Raw genomic sequence first — 7,171 nt, forward strand, 5'->3', positions numbered from 1 at the left:
AAGCAAAATCTGGAAGTGAAATCAAACTTCATACCTGTAAACAATTGTATCATAAGAGTAATAAGCATTCAACATCAGCAAGACAAGTGTCATGTGCAGGTTTTCTCAAATCAGTAACTACAACTATTACCCTAATTCACCTCAGACATGGATTATCCCATGTACTCTGTTAACATTAATGTAATCAGTGACTTCTCTTAAGCAAAGTCACTCCACTCATATATTATTATTATGGGTTCAAAAGTGGCCAGCAAATGAGCCCATAATAAACTATTCCATAAATACCGTAATCTCTTATTTGTATTACCCATGTCACTTGTCCGCTTCAGCTGAATCTACTACAGCATTCTCAAAGAAACAAACATTAGCAATACACATTGACTGTGGTCAGACGGAGGTCAGACACAGGTCAACGGATTCTAGAGGTGCCATAAAACACCATAAAGTTAACACTCGCTGTGGAAACAGTAACACTGGTCTCATCACAGTATGTCTCAAACTATATTAATTTCTCCATCAACATATGCCTGTAACTACAGTTTTCTTCACACATAAACCCAGAAATCTTGTAGTAGAGAAACATTAGCCAGTATTCCTATAAATCACATGATCAAACACATGAAGAACCGTAATGCTGTAAAAACGAAAATGCAAATGTTAGCGCTTGCGCAGGCGTATGCATACTTTGTCACAGTTATCTCTGTGAGCACACAAGCTAGTGAATGACACACACATAGTAAATTCACAGACACAGAAAATGGCATTTAAAATGTTAAATCATCACGCAACCTCGAGTGTTGCTGTCATCTTTCTGCTTCTGTAAAGGGAAGCACACACAGACTCATCTGCACCCCTGCCAGGCGGGGGTCAACTTCACACAGTCGTGTTACATCAGTAAAGTCTTGTCAGCTTTTGTCAGCTTTTACCAGTCAGTCAGTTTGTTTTCCTTTCACTCACTCATTCATGCATTCATTCTTTCTTTCTTTGCTGATAGTGGAACCTATCGTCGCATTTAGTTTCCACTCTCAGCAAAATGACGTCATTTCAAAAAGAAAAAGAAGAACTTTAGTTTGGATTACATCGCTGAATCCTTTTGGACTGGGACTGTCATTTAATAATTGTCCCAAATAAGTGGCTTTCTCCAGAGTCCATTTAAATGTGGAGAACTCACTTGGCACAATTTTCTCGACGACGTGTAGCGCTTTTAATTCCCGACGTGCAGATCTGCTTAAAGAACAGAGATTATCAAACAAAACTTTCAGTGCACTGTGAAAGTATCAAAATAAAAAGGCCTTGTTAAGTCATGACACAAGCTCCTCATCTCAGGAGGGTAAATCATACCATTAGCATGGTTTATCATACCATCATACTAATCGGCAGGCTCAACTTCACAACAAAAGAAAAATCATCAGCTAGATTCACTCCAAATCAACCATCAGCTGCACAACACACAACATAACCCTAATGTCATATTAGCTATGAGTTTAATCACCCGGTCTGTGCTCTTCACTCATTTAAGCCACAGATCTATTTTATTCAATTTTTCCTTTTTCCCTTCATCATAAAACATGTGACATGCTGTCATGCACTTCACAAAACAGTCTGTTCTGACGTATTCAGAGTTGTGTATCTAAATACAGGATTCACTCGCACATCAAAGCAGGAAACTCAGTGTTTTAGAGTCTCTACTCAACACACAACAACTCCAACACATCTCATTCACTCATACTAGAATTCAGTCACCTTTCATTAATCTAAAACCGATCAACTAATTTGCATATCAGCTATTAACCCACTAAGTTGACAGGACGACAGAAAAGCATGTTCAAAATAGTATCACAAAAGACAATTTCCCTCATACAGTAAATTACTTATGCTGCCTCAATCAAGCAGGAAGCTTCTCCCAATTTACCATTTTAACACTAAATTTATTGTCTGATCACTGATTTATCAAACCAGGATTTTTTTTTTTTTTTTTTTTTCCCACAAAAGTTAAATTGTTGTCCTGCAACTTGGAGAGTCAATTTTTTTTCTTTAGGATAAATTCAGTATTTGATAACAAGTGTCTGCTAAATTGACACTATTGTAACACTGATGAAAGATAACAAGCTAATTTTCATTACATGTGTTTGTGTTATTAGGCAGGTCTAATGCATGTCTGTGGAGCTGCATCTCCAGCAGAGCATGTTCTTAAAGCTGCCTTTCCTACACATTTCTCTGCTATTATTTAATCATTTCTTAACTAATGTGCTATGAGTCTTCATGAGTCATTTTGTGTTTGGAATTGCATGTTCTGCTTGTGTGTGTGTGATTTTGTATATGTTTCTATTTTCGCAATGTTTCAGACTCCGTCTCAATTTTCCAACTTAAGCAGTCAGTTTTCTTTTCCCCAGGTTTGCTAACCCAAATTTTGATTTCCCACATTAAATAATTCCTATGTGTTCTCACCTAGTCTTCTCACTCTGTTGTCCTCTCACTCTTTTGTCCTCTCCCTCTTCAACAGTCCCGGCAGTTCTCCTTCAGCTTTGTCCTGTCTAGTAGCTGAAGTGCTGCTGCTGCCTTCTTGGGCGACTTCTTAGCAGCTGCTGCCGGTTTCTTGGCTTTGGCCGCGGCGGGCTTCTTGGCTTTGCTCTCAGTAGCCTTGTTCATCTTGAAGGATCCGGAGGTCCTGGTGCCCTTGGTCTGCACCAGAGTGCCCTTCGCCACCAGGCTCTTGATGGCGGTCTTGACACGGGCCTTGTTCTTGTCCACATCGTAGCCTCCGGCAGCCAGAGCCTTCTTGAGAGCGGCCACAGACAGGCCGTTGCGCTCCTTGGAAGCGGCCACGGCTTTCACAATCAGCTCGCCCACGCTGAGGCCGACCTTCTTGGGCTTGGAAGTCATCGTCTTCTTCTTCTTGGCCTGAACCTCGGCGCAGGGCGTGTTTATGATGGAGCCTTTCCCACCACAGCGCTGGCACGTTGAACGCATCATGAAGGGTCCATTTCTTTCATGTCGCTAGCCGCATGTGGCTTGCCCGAGTCACTCAGTCCTTTTTGAGCATTTCAACATGCTGCCGCCGCAGACCCTGGCCTCAGATCCAGCAAGTTTAGCGCGCTGATCTCCAAAAAAGTCCCGAAGGCCAGAAAGACGTCAAATAAGTGTCTCGTGCTGAGAACTCAAACAAAAACTCCTCTTCACGCTGCCATCTTGCTCGCCCCTCCGTGAAATTCAACCAATCAGACAGGAAGATGGGTTTGCTTTCTTCTTCTGCTGCTGTTTATCCACATTGCTGCTGCTTTGCTGGGACTTTTTGTGCTCAGGACTTGCTGCTGTCTCTTTATCATGTTATTGCTTTGGAGCTGCATTCCTTATCTTCAGGGAGGAGTGAGCTCGCTTGTGAGGTTGAGAAACACATGGCACTGTAAATAAGTCAGCCAGAAACTTGGCCTGCATGTTTCCAATGATGTTAAACTATAACTTTCTTCCGACCGTTGCATGTGGAAAATTGATTCAGGTCTGCTTTTCACCTGAAAGTGACAAACTAAGACATTTCATTATTATCATCACTGCTTAATCAACACACATCTCTCTCTCTCTCTCTCTCTGTCTGTGTTTGTGTGAACAATCCTTTCTTAAAAGCAGAAAATGACATTGTAGTTGTTTTTCGGCTGATCAACACAAAACCTTTTTCCTATGATTATTTCTCTTCGTCTACAATGTAGTAATTTGTCTCTTTTTCACTCTTTTTTTTTTTTTTCTTCACAATAGCTGGTGGTCTGCAAAATCACCGCTCTCACTCACAATCAGAGGCAATCACTTTTGCACAGCGCACAAAAACACTGTGATGTCAGACACATTCACACTCACTTTTTCATCTGCATAAATAAACCATATGGCTAGAGATATGTGCCATGGTGATCCATAAGCATGATCACCAGTTTATTTAATTATTTTTAATCCAACAAAACAAATAAACAAAAACATGATGCTGATGCTACACACACACACACGAGTCAAGGTGCAGAAAAACTGCTCATGGAAACGCTGCACACTCTCTGTTTCCCTCTCTTTGAGTAGTTCTCAGACAGCTCTTGATCTGATAATGTGTAGCTTGCTCATCAGCTCAAAAAACAAAAACAAAACTGCAACGCGACATCACACAGTAGTTGCATGCTCTGCCCACAGTGGCAAAGTCTTACACTTACATATTCAACACAGCTTCTCCATCATGTATTTTTAGATGTTTCATACAGGGTTCAGCATATTAGTTGTTTTCACAGATGTGCTCTATATCTCAACAATGGCTCATAACAAGACGACAGTCTTCCACACAGGTCAAGTGCCTCTATGCACTTCATTAGTTTAAATATTTATCTATATCACTTCACCTCACATGTCATTGTACTGAATTTAAGCAACCACAAGCTTAATGTAGATTACTTTTAACAACTATCCACCTCAATTAAATCTATGGTCTGGCACACAGGCTGCTGTCGATCAGGGCAAGCTAAAGAATAAACATTGTGTCAGCAAGGGGTGGGGGGAAAGCCATTCACCAGAGCATATCTTAAGTGCTGCTGATGTGGGCTGGCCTTCTCCACAGCTCTCCAAGGCTGGTGTGTTTTCTGAAAACTTCTAACATGTGAATCTCTTCCATTTATAAGCCTGCGATTAACCGCACGGCTCAGGTCCGCGTGACCGCGCTCGCGTGAACCCGCGCAGCTGTGGAGCCGTCGCTCTCTCTCTTTTTTACATAAATACTTTGTGCTGCCAGGAGCAAAGTCCAGCACAAACGTCTGTCTCCCTCCGACTCACTCTTGGTTGCTTAGAAACCCATGATAACAACAACAGTCGGTGTCACAGACCACATGTTCTGCTCCGCACACACAACAACAACAACAACGACGACGACAATGACAACAACACAAAATAGGCCTACTGTCCAGCACAATCTGGACCCCGCGGAACTTCTCAACACCCCACTGAGCGGTGGAGAACTCACTACAGTACCCCACACAGCGGTCTGTATTTCGCCCCACTAAGACGGCGAACCAAAAAAAGTTCGAACTGCGCAACTCTGCGACTTAATGCTTCTGTACAAAAAACCCCACTGAGCGGCCTTGTACATCGCCCCACTTAGACGGCGAATTTTAGCCCCACTAAGCGGCCACGGACAACGCCCCACTGAGCGGCGAAGACGTAATTTTAGCCCCACTAAGCGGCCACGGACAACGCCCCACTGAGCGGCGAAGACGTACAGTTATAGAGTTGGACTCTAAACTTACTCGGTGTTGCTTAGCGTGTAATATCAGCCTCGAATCCCGCCAATCGCCATTCATCGAGGAGAAAAGACATACAGCGAATCCACAGGAACTTCCTGGCTGACGTCAGTCTTTCAGCGTGTCCCTCCTCCCCTCGGTGAATGCGATTCCAGGGCTCCGGCATCGAAGGACCAATTAATGTTAGGTTTGTAGCTTGAACCTATTCGCTGGAACGTTAAGACAATATAATTACACTGCTAAGCAAGACACAAATAGGCAAAGTTCTTCATGTTACTCGTGCACGGGAGAGACTGGACAGAGCGCCGTCCCTTCGCTTGACCCCAGTAGCTCTCGTCCGTTCTCCCATACACTGTCCTTTTATTGAGGTTACATGAATATGCATAGGTTCATTAACATACGACGTCTACATACAAACAAAGAGTACCTTGCCTGTGTGTGTGTGTGTGTGTGTGTGTGTGTGTGTGTGTGTGTGTGTGTGTGTGTGTGTGTGTGTGGACTGCTGATCAAAGGGTCAAACATCCTTGGTCAGGAAGAGGGTAGCCTCCCCCTCACCCTAGATGGTTCATCCTAGATAACACGGTGAGGAAGTCCTGCAGTTCATCTAAACAAAGAGCACTTAGACTAGAACAGACGTAGCTACGTTAATCCTACCATAAAACAATAAGACACGGTATGACCTCTCATGCTCCCAAAGTGCTGTCTAATACACACAAAGTTTGCAGACTATCAAGGATCAAAACCTCTACCAATCTACAACTAATTACAAAACTCTAAGCATATATAAGTAAATATTTCTAAGCATAAATGACAATCAACAATACAAATCTAACACCCAGAGTGTTACTCAGGTCTTTAGTCCCTTTGTCCTGAGGGTTGTCCACATGAATGTTAAAATCCCCAGCAATAATTACACAGTCAAAATCAACACAGATCACAGACAGCAGTTCACTGAGGTCATTAAAAAAGTCTGTGCAGTATTTGGGAGGCCTGTAAACATTAAGAAACATAACTTTGGATGGGGCCTTCAGCTGTAAAGCCACATATTCAAAAGACTGAAAACTTCCAGGAGATAGCTGCTTACATTGAAATGATTCATTAAATAAGACAGCAACCCCTCCTCCTCTCCTGCTCGCCCTGACCTCACTGATAAAACTGTAGTTAGGAGGGGTCGTCTCGATGAGAACAGCTCCACTGTTACTTTGGTCCAACCAAGTTTCAGTTAAAAACATAAAATCAAGGCTGTGCTCAGTGATTAAATCATTAATTAAAAATGTTTTCCCAGCTAAAGATCTAACGTTTAATAAAGCCAACTTAAGTGTTTTAGAGGTATTACTTGTCCCCTCGTGTTTGGGAGCAGTCTGTGGCACACAAGGTATGTTTACTTTGTTTAAAGATCTTTTAGAGTGCAGCTCTCTGTGTTTTGACCAGGCCACATGTCTCCTGTCACCTAAAAGTACAGAAATTTTAAAACCTTCTAGTAAACAGGGTCCCAGCTTCTCCTGGGAAAAGTCATCACTGCCATAATCCTCACAGCCCGGACCCTTCACACATCACGCATCAGACTGCGGAGACAGGGCATGAAGAGGAACTAAGGGGGGCGAGGCTGGGCAATGTGACTTCGATTGCTCTGTTGAGGGTGGGGCTCGATGGCGAACCTTTGGCCGCTCTGGTGGGGGGTTTATGGGGGACAAAAAGGGATTGGGACGGGGGGTAGATCTGAGCCCAGCATTGACCCGCTCCATCATCTCCTCAGTGAATAACTGTCAGAACATTCGATGTCCTCAATATGTAATAATGTAAAGTGGAAATGGCTTCAGTACTGAGAAGGAAACAGCTGCAGCTGACTGACTCTGTGTGTTTGCATATGTGTCCTGCCTCTCTGCTCACAGCTGTTAAGAGGCCAGTGT

The 7,171-nt window shown here is 43.1% G+C and overlaps 1 pseudogene; it reads right to left on the reverse strand.

Moving 5' to 3' along the window:
- Positions 1-205: 205 nt before the first annotated feature.
- LOC112430273 (histone H1 pseudogene) lies at positions 206-6,090 on the reverse strand (annotated as a pseudogene).
- Positions 6,091-7,171: the final 1,081 nt, after the last annotated feature.

The sequence above is a fragment of the Maylandia zebra genome, linkage group LG22, assembly GCF_041146795.1.
Source record: "Maylandia zebra isolate NMK-2024a linkage group LG22, Mzebra_GT3a, whole genome shotgun sequence".
Lineage (NCBI taxonomy): Eukaryota > Metazoa > Chordata > Actinopteri > Cichliformes > Cichlidae > Maylandia > Maylandia zebra.